This window comes from Nothoprocta perdicaria, unplaced genomic scaffold (genome assembly GCF_003342845.1).
Source record: "Nothoprocta perdicaria isolate Ctin4 unplaced genomic scaffold, notPer1 scaffold_175, whole genome shotgun sequence".
NCBI lineage: Eukaryota > Metazoa > Chordata > Aves > Tinamiformes > Tinamidae > Nothoprocta > Nothoprocta perdicaria.
In genome coordinates this window covers 157,036-167,696 of record NW_020454927.1, presented here as the reverse complement: position 1 = coordinate 167,696, position 10,661 = coordinate 157,036, and positions in this window count along the sequence as shown.

Genomic DNA, 10,661 nt, shown 5'->3' with positions numbered 1-10,661 from the left:
GGGCTCGGATCTGCTGCCCCGGGCTCGGATCTGCTGCCCCGGGCTCGGATCTGCTGCCCCGGGCTCGGATCTGCTGCCCGGGGCTCGGATCTGCTGCCCCGGGCTCGGATCTGCTGCCCCGCTCGGCGCCGTCGCCATCTGCGGAGCGGGGCGCTGGGGCGGCCGAGGCGGGAGCGCCCCCAGACCGCGCCCGGGCGCTTGGGCCGTCGCTCCCGAGCCGTGGGACGGGAGCTGCGCCCCCCGCCAGAGAGCCCGGAGGGAGCGGGGGCCGCCGCCTCTGCGAGGAGTTACCGGGCCTGTTCTGCGCTAACTTCATGGGATCCCTAGCACCTAACGTTAGCACTGAAACGGGCAGGAGTAATCTTGGAAAAATGCAAGGAGAAAGAATCTTGGAGATGGTTCTTCTCCCCCCGCCCCGCCCCATTCGAATAAAGAACAACTTTGGCAAATCGAACTATTAATAAACTCGTATGCTGTAAATTTAGGCACAGAAAGCTTAGTGTGTATATTTTTTTTTCCCGTTAAGAATAGTGGAATATACCTTAATGACAGACGACTAGAACCTTATGGAAATCAGTGTGTAATCATGCATCCAGCAGCGCTTAGAGGAAGTGGTGGCAGCAAAGGTTAGAGTCACAGGCAAATAAGCCTGCTTGGGGCTCGGCTCATATCTGTTGTTGCTCTTCCACTATAGCAGTTACACGGGTGGCAGTGCTGAGGATGAACCGCGTAGGACTAATTTACCAATCACATAATGAATTGAGAGAAAAAGATTGCAAATTACTACTTAAATGTGAAAGACTTCAAGAATGATGCTGCAGTGGTTCCGAGAATTTTTTTTTTATTACTATTATTTTTTAATAAAATCCTTCTTTTTTTAGCATATACTGTGAAGTCTTTATTGCATTTTTTGCTGAACGAAGGGTACTGTTTCATATTCATGAGCCAGATGATCAGCAGGCAGTATTAAGCAGCATGCTAAGTACAGGTTTCCAATAGGAATGTATTAAAAACATGTGCCCCTTGTGCAGTTTTGGGTGCTGTAGATTTTTCAAACAATGTACTGTTAATAATATAAATAAATATCAAGGGTCGATTAGYGTTTGAAAAATAAATTTATTAGGAATCTATGTCTCAGTCTAATTATAAAAGAATTCTGTATCAACCTCAAGCTAGAGTCAGTTCCTGATTGTAGTGATGGTAGTATTTGCTTTTCAAGCTGCTCTTTGGAGAGGACTTGTGATCCTGCCAAAGCCTGGGGGTGTGAAACTAGTGAAGATGACAGTGCAGCCAAAAATCTCAACTCAGGGAAGTGCCCAGATCGGAATTCAGTAACCTGTTGATCTTAATCTTATGTTGATCTTAATCTTATGAAATAGAATAAACCTGAAGTAGCTCTAATTGTAGTGTTTATATAACTGTTTTTAGATCATTGAAATGACAGAAGTAAAACTGAGCATTCTTTAGCGACAGCTCTCTCTYTTTTTTCTTTCTTTTTCTTATATAAGTGAGTTRTATTAGGGCCATTTTTAATATATAAGACACTCCTAGCACAAAAACTGCTTTTTGTATTTGAGCTTTATGCTGTACACAACTATTAGTGCAAGTTCCTTTGAAAGTGGCCTTTACAAAATTGTATGTGTGTGCCAGTGATTTGATCTGAAGTAAAGAAGCAAAGACCAGGTCCGAATTGGATGTTTTTGGAATGCTTGGAGCAGGAAAGCATGTGGTCATTTACTATCTTCACTGGAAAGCCTTGCTTCCTTTCCCTTGCCTAGAGAACTGCTTGTAAAAACAGCAGCTTCTTAAAAGGAAGAAAATGAGTTTCAGACAGCTAAATGAAGCATTGGATACTTGCATTAAATCTTTCTTAAAGCTTCATGAGATGAAGGACAGTTTTGGTGTAGGAACAAATGTGTATAAGCTGGTCATAAATAACTTCCATGAGGCAGGTTCCAACTTMCAGGTGGCTCTTTCAGTAAGAATTTTAACAGAAGCTTTCCAGTAAGAGTGAGTGCATATAAAATGCAGATGGGTTAAGAAATGTACATGTRTTTTATAAGAGCGGACAGCTTACAGCAGTAAGAGTCACAAAGCTYAGGCATATGCCTTGTTGTTTCAGTGGGTGTCGTTCATTTTATACTCGGCAAGTGGGGACTTAAAACTGGACAAACATAATTCTCAGTGAATTGTATTTAATTGTGTCTATTTTGTCTACTTGCTGTCTATTTTCTTAGTAGTTTCAATGCACCTGAATGCAGGGAAGTTTGTTTGACTTGAAGGCCGAAAACGCAATTTTGGATATCTCAGATAACTGATATGTTGCTTCTGTGATATTAGTTTATGTAATGGCTTATTAAAAGTTTTATGCTTTTTTTTTTTTTTTTTNTTTTTTTTTTTTTTTTTCTCTTTGTTTGTGGAATGTATTTACATATAACAGGCCTGGCAAATGTTCAAACAGAAAAATGCTATTTATTTATTTTCTTAAGGAGTATTTTAATCTGTTTCAGATATCTTCCAGATGCCTCTTAAGCCCAGTTCCTTTCCTGTAGTTTTAGTACCAAGTTTCTATAGTGGCTGTTTAGAGATACCTCAAAAAAAAAAAAGTGAGAAAAAGTTCCTTATGGCAGTATATATTTCAGCTGAGAAACATCCTTCTGGCTCATGTTATTTAGGTCTGTCAGCTGTTCTGAAGAATGGAAAATGTGTATTCTTCATAGAAGGTTTTTAATGATTTTATTGCCTCCCAACTAGCATTTCTGGTTGTTACTGCAAGTTCTTTACTAGTCTAGGCACTGTATGAAACCTCACTTCTGACACAGGGCATTACAGGTTCAAATTGCTTACATTCCTCCAGCTGGTAGAGTGAGAACATATTTACAGACAAGGGTATTTCATATACAGTTATTTTGCTTCCTATTGTTACTTTTAAAACTGTGCAWCTCTGTATTACCGAGCTTGAAGTCAAATGCTTCCTTTGTTGCTTGAATAATTTTTTCCTTAATCTCCATAACAGTGATTGAGATTATTTTCTGACATACAAAATTCTCTCCCTTTCATTTATTTTTTTTTTTTGCAAGATGCCAGAGAACATTTGTTTTCACTTTTTCCTATTTTAACCATGTATTTCCTTGTATCTCCAAAAAAGCACGTGTATTGCCAGGCATTTAACTTGTTTAACTCATCCTTTAGACTTAAGGTCGTTTAATCTAATTTCTTTTCAATCATTTCCTGATCTTTGATCTTTAGCTTCTGTATTTATTTTTTATTACTCCTGTTTTTATATGCATTGAAGTTTTCCGAAGGCAGTTCTGCGCTGCCTCTAATTTTTTCAGGTAATATTACCTCTTCTGAGGAGATTTTTATTAAACGGTATATTGTAACAATGCAGTCAGTGGAATGACTGACTGCTTTGCTGTTCCCTCTATTTTTTTCTTTTTAAAATGTCCTTTATTGAACTTGAGGCAGTAACTCTTTTGTATAGATCMATTATCTTAGATTAAATGCAAGTGATGTTAGTAATATTCCTAAGACTTCTGAAACAGTTAGGTATTCCCAAGAAATTCTCTTTTGATTATTGCTTTTTGTATAAGATCTCTGCATGGAGGAGTGGATTTGCATTGGAATAGTGAGTTCTTGATATACCTGCTCATTCAGTTTGGAACTTGAATTAAATGAACCCAAAATGCTGAAAAGACAATTTCTAGGTCTATCTGTATGAAATTTTCTATATACTTTTAGCTGCTGAATGGTACAGTAACTGATTTCCATAGCCAGTAAGAACTCTGCAGTGAGTCCTTTATGACAAGTTCTTTGGTAGATAAAAATGTGTATTTGGATTTATGTCATTCCCTTTCTTTCCAGAAGATACTGCTTTGAGTCATCAGGGTTGGTTCTTAAGCATACCGGGACAAAAAAGGACAAAACTGCAAGTTCATATGAAAAAAGCCATCCCTGCTGGAAAAGGAGGAGTGGAAAAGCAGGTGTTTTTTAATCTGAGTTGTACTATTTGATATAGCCATTATTAGAATTTTATGCATTGCAGTGTGCAGCATCTTGGACTTCTTGTTTAGAACCTGCTTGTTTTCCAATCAGATGCATAATACTCTAATTACAATGTGTGGGTTGCACTTCGAATTTCTAGAGTAGATTTCTTTGTGTAAAGCAAAACAAATAAATAAACAAACAAACAAAAACTCCTGCATTTATTCCTCRTCTACCCGCTCCTGGCAAAAAAATGGATTTAATCTTACAGCAGAATTAAAATCTACYCAGGAATGTGAAATATGCGTGTGTGTCACTTCTGAAATTTCGTTGATATTGTGACTATGAAAATCAGTGAAGATGGCCTTTCAATTAGTTTTCTCTTCATTTTGTCCTTAGTAAGGCAATGTGTGTCTAACAGCGTGAAGCACATCAACAACTTTCAGATTTGAGTTTGGAATAAATTCCCCGTCAGTGCTGGCACTAGTCTCAGCTCAGATATTGGATGTGTGTCGTGCTGGGGTGATGGTGGTGAACCACTTGAGGACTGACTGCTATAGTTACACACTTTCAGCTCTGCAGACTTCSTCTTTTCAGTTCCCCTTCCTTGTGCTTGCACTACCATCTATGAACTTGCTACAGGCAGCTTTATTTTCACTTACTCAGTTCAAGTTGACTTTCCATCTTTTCCCAGTCTGGTTCAGAGCAGAGCTTTATGAAAAGTGGCTTGGGCAGAAGAGGAGAGATGATAGTGAACAGCTGGACACTGGGAGAAGGCAAAGTTGAATCTGCAGCTTTATGTGCAGTTATGTCCTTGTAGAGCAGCAGCATGAACAGGAAAGAGTTTTAAGAGTTTGGTTGGATCTACTAACGTGATTGCTGCATTTAAGTGCTGCAGTAAAGGCAACAAAATTATTAGCGCTAAAAGACATGTGTTAAACATTCTTAATTACAAAAGGCGTAAAGAAATGTTATTTCAATATTGCCTTTTCTTTAAACTAATAACATCTTTGTTGGTCATCCATATGAAAAGAAGATCATTTTCGTCTGAGCCTTTCTGAATCAGTCTGAAACGTGTAAAAAGTGTCCCTCTGCTAATTTTTATGTTAATTCTTCATTGTAGAGAACTTGTGCAATGAAGTTCTGATTCACTCCAAGTGGTTCTTTCCTGATGAAGATGTCAAACTGGTAACCTGTGTGATAGCCTGAAGCAGTGTTTWCCCTAACTGCATCCTATGGGCTATTGCTCTGTGCATGAAAAAGTTTTCTAGAATGTGCTTTGAAGTGGAAAAAATAGTAACTCTATTAAACTTCTTTAAAAACACAGGAAATGAAGTATGTGAATATGCAAATATCGATTTTAAGCAGACTGTGGTGTGTGTGTGATTCGGTTTACTAAAACTTTTTTAGTGAAAGTGTTTGTCTTCCCTATGTATGTAATTGCACTATTACCATGAATGTGCTTACCCAGTATAACAAATGATGCAAAGCTGTTTGACAGCCTTTTTTTTTTAAATCTATATTTATTGCATGTGTTTTTATAACCATTGAACAGCAGTTTTCTTGTTTAACAAATTTTATTTGCTGATAATCTAATTAATTGATAATTAACAGTTAATTACTAAGATACTATGTCCAATTTGTCCTTTTTTTTAGTATTTTTTAGTATTTTAGTCTTTTTAATATTATAAAAATGTTTTTAAGACAGGAACTTGTAGCTGTGGAAGTATTTCTGTCCACAGTAGCTTCAGGAAACATTATGTGTGTGCATGTATACATGTATATATACACACATGTATATTTGTAAATTTTTTTTTTATATGCAAGTTGTGAAAAGTGATACTTTTGCAATTGAGATCTTCTAACAATGTATTTTAAAAACTATGTGTAGGTCCGAAACTTTATGATCATCAAGTGCATGAGTTGCCTGCCAGTTCTTTCCAACKCTGCAGGACCTGCAGGTGCATAGCACCTCCCAGAAACCAGCACCTAATTAAATTGATGTAGTGTCCAAATTAAAACTTGTCAAGTTTTAACCATTCAAAAGAGTTCTAAGATTCTCTATATTTCTCTGGGAGCAAAAATCAAGGAATAACAGAGCTTCATGTGTATGTCTGTCAACTAGAGTTTCATTTGGTTATATTTCAAACTCCTTCAATCTATGGTTAAAACTGAAAGACATGAAACTACATCACCTGTTTGCTTCCTCTGTGGCTTAACTGGGACTTGCTGCTCAATTTTTTTTTTTTTTTTTTTTGATGTGACCCACATTACAGAATAGGAAACTGGAACAAGGGGAAAAAATAACCTAAAATTAATGCCAGCATGATATATGCAAAAATGCAAATTTCAAGCTTTATATAATAGAAACCAGCAGCAGGGTTTGCATTTCAGTGGTTAAATATTTCTTTTCTTTCCTCTCTATGTTACTTTACCTGCACTCTGCTATGGTCTTATGCAACTTGATATTTAGTTAGTGTAATAATTATTAGGGAATATTGGCTCCATTCAGTCATTCAAGTACAAGATAAGTACGCTGTGTAATTTAAAATTTTCTTAGTTTTATTTTTTCTGTGGAAGAGAGCTGAATAAGCAAAATAGCAAACAATAAAATCTTTAAATCTGTTTTTAATTTTGAAGATAGAATAATTTTATCTCCTTATTAGTGGCATAAATAAAGCTCAGATATATTGGCATTGTATCAAGAGACTGGCTAAAATTTCTTGTTTAAGCTTGTAGCCTTRAGCATCAATATTTTGGATTGATTTTTATGATCTAAAAGTTAGTTATTGGAAATACCATTGCATGTAGGTAGGTTTATTTTCAGTCTGTTTCAATTTTACCTTCAAATCTGTCTAGGCTTTGCAAAGAGGTAACACAAGATGTTTTTGTTTGGTCTTTAGAGTGCATTTTTTTTCCCCTGGTGTTAGCTCTCTAAGCTTGTTATTTTACTACCTAAAACTTTTCGTAATACAAAAGAACTGTTGTAAAAGGCAAATAATGCAAGTAATGCAGATTACTCCTATGTTAGCTGATGGACATGTTTATTGTTCCTTTAAATAACTCCTTGTTGATAGCTGCTGTAAAATCTTTCACGTGGTAAGCAGTGTCATTGTTGGTCATTTAAAGTGTGTGTGTATATATATATATATATTTTTTTTTTTCTTCAGTATGTCTTGTCTGAATACCAAAAAGAAAAAGAAATGTTCCATGACTTGGACCAAATTTACCTAGTCTTTAAAAGTGTTAATCTTTCTAGCACTTTTAGAAAGGAAGCGGTGGAGAATCAGTCTTTTTTTCCCGTATAAATCTCTGCATTCATTTTAACCTCCTTTGAGTTCAGTAGTTAATGCTTAGATGAATAGAACACTGAAGGAAAATGTTACCAGCAGCAGCTCCTATGGTGGCAGGCAGCTGGTTTCTGCAAAGCTTATTGAAAAGCACAGAGCTGCAGGAAAAATTCTCTGTTGTGCAAAATTCAATAAGGTCTCTTCAGTGAGTCTTGCAAAACTGTATCACATCATATGATATAATTTGCCACTAAGTTACTTTTTGACTTTCATGACTACTTGCCAAATGACTGTCTTGACAAAAAGCTTATGTTATTAAAAAACAAACAATAAAGCTAGTCTTTTTCATGATATTTCTCTTMACAGATTTCTTTCTGAGTGAATATTCTGCTTTTAAAGTTGTGTATTTCTGCTAAGAAATYACTTAAATGGAAAACAGTCTATGTATTGCTCACTCTCTGTGTATTGCGCACTCTCTCTATATATATACACTATATATATCTATATTGCACTGTATCTATACTACTCACTCTCTTTAGTCAGGTTAAACCTAGATAGATAATAATAGACAGGAATGAAGGCTTGAAGATAGGCTTGACTTCAGTCAATTATAATATCATCATTATTCCTTTTATACTTTTGATAATAAATCATCTTAGTTTGCARCTAAATGACTATTCTAAATACTGTGATACTTCTTGTAAACCAGGAAAGTATCTATAGCCTTCCTTAGAGTTTTATCTTCAAGACCTTGTATTTGGAAATGGACTGAGTTTATAAAAGGATTGTCAACCTTTCTTKAAATACTATTTAAACTTTTGATCATAGAGTTCTTCCTTTGTTCCATCGCACCTGCAGCTTTTTAAAGTTGATGTAATGTTAAAAAAGTCTGATTTCTGCTCCAGGTGGACTCTCAACTGTTCAGTCGAAGTATGTCCTGTTGGTGTTTGCAAACCACATCATCCATTTTGAGCCTCATTTTATGATTCTTATTACAGATTAAATAAGGTCCACTGTTTATCCATAACTGTTGTTTTCATGTCTGTCTGTCTTCTTTTGTCCTTCCAGTTTATCCTAGTCCTGCAGTTGTCAACAAGGCAGAACTAAAGCGTACAAAATCATGAGCAAATGTGATTTTAAACTTTGGCAGGACTAGGGGACTTGTGCTGAGAAAGAGAAGAAAGTGCATATAGTTCTCATCCCAAACACACAGTCAGTGCTGCCTGACCTTGGAGGTGATGAGATGGTGCGGTTTATCTGCCTGCTACACCAGGCAGAACACCAAAGAAACCTGTTAATTTAGACAATACTGAGCTGATTGCCAGCACCGTTCATACCTCCACTCTAAATGAAAACAAAAGGAAAATAATCAGATGCATCTCTACTTGAAGCATATTTTCTGATAATAGGATTACAGATGTAATTCCACATAGAACATGGCTAGGGAGGGGTTTTTTTTTTCGCTCCTGTGCAGTAGGAGCTCTCACCTATGGTAGGGAAGAGAAAAGATGTAATTCCATTTTCTTCTTGAAGAAACGTTGCTTGACTTTCATTCAACAGTGGCTATCCGTGGGATATACTTGAGTGAGAGTGGGTACATCTTAATTCTTGTTGTTGAAAGTGTTCCAGTCTGTTGTGAAAGAGTCACTCGGCCTGCTAAGCGTGAGGTTGGAGGGAATGGCCCAGGCTTTGGTTGTACAGAGCTCCTGCAAATGGTCACTCAGCTCAGCTTATGTTTAACTGTGCAAGGACAGCTTCCTCAGGGAGGATGAGAGCAGCTTTGTTCTTATATCCTGAGGTGTAGTTAATAACCTGTTTTAGGACAGCTTAAACACTTCTCTYCAGTGAGGAAGAAAGATCTTTGATCTTTAATCCTGTTTATGTGCTCAATTATAGGAGATAGTTCCGTGAAGGTGCTTCCCAGTGAAGGGAGGAGCTTCTCTGCAGTTCAGTAGGGCAGTTSGGAACCTAGAGGCTATTAGGACTTTACTTTTGTTGGTTACCTCGGGCCTGATCCGCCTGCTAGTTTGCTGAATCCTGAATTTGTAGCTTTGCTCCTTTTCTGATTTTTGTACTTTTTTTTTGAAAATGCTTATAATAGGATATTTTATTATTAGAAATCTTACAGGGATTGAAAGGTCCCTCAAGATTTATATAACATTGATTCTAAATTATCGATGAACCTTTAGTTATTCCACTTACATTCTACAACCTGAACCGTTTCTCTTTTCAATACACTTCTCTGTTCGTAACTAAATAATTTATGATTTAGCTCATTTAAGTCCTTGGATAGTTTACAGAGATATATTTGTAACCATATGGACTCGATTTTATCAAATGCAGAATAGGATGCATTTTTTAATGAAAAAATGTAAAACAACTTTTTTATTTCTAACTTTTTAAGGTTATCACATCAAGGAAGATTTCCTAGGTACTAAGAAGAAAAACAAATTTTGTATCAAGAAGAATTTGTATTTTATTTATTAAAAATAAACATATATTGTAAGTGTTAGAGCTTATCCTTAAAGATCTGTTGTTTTTTGCAAAGCTTTCAACACATTAAAATTAAACTCTTGAATATGGATATTTTCAAAAATTTGATTTATATATTTTCTAAGAGACGCCATCAGCGTTTTAGTAAATTCTTCTCTTCTATCTGTAAAGTATCCAGAGAGAAAGCACAAACCCTCCCCAAATGTGCAGAAGTATATTTTGTAAAAGCATGTAAAAGCAAGCATAAAACTGAACACTCCAGAATAATACTTTATGAGGTTAAACTTTAGAATAAAAATGTTGTCAAAAAAGCATATATATCTATATGTTTATAAGCAGAGATTTTTTCACAATGGGATGGGTTATTATTTTGTCATTTTTCAGAGGCCTTCTCTAATCATGAGATGAAAAACAACAGCAAGGCTCTGTTGCTAAGGTAAAAAATAGCTCTCCTTTTAATAGGACAGGGGAAAGGAGGGACAGTCTCTACAGAGAGCAGTTTCAGCAGAGACTGTTCTCAAGTTAGCAGATATTTGTTATTCACCTGCCCCCATAAAACATGGAAAAAATGAGCTGCAGTTTTATTGCTGAGAAGTCATTTGTTACAATTGTTTGTATCTGTCCATAATATCCTCAAAATGTCTGTGTAAGTACACAATTGGATACCTAAAGCATCTATGTAGGTAATGTGAAAAATACTATGGGGTGTCACTAAAGCAATTTGGTTTCAAGTTATGCAAAGAATGAAAATGAACAAGAGCAAACAAAAAATTAGTAGTCAGAGAATTTGAGCACTGTGGAAGACCTCATGAGGCTTCTGTCCTGCTAGACAATCCCCACCTTTAATTTTATTTTAAATACTTGTCCAACTCAAATGTGCATCTTTCACAGAAC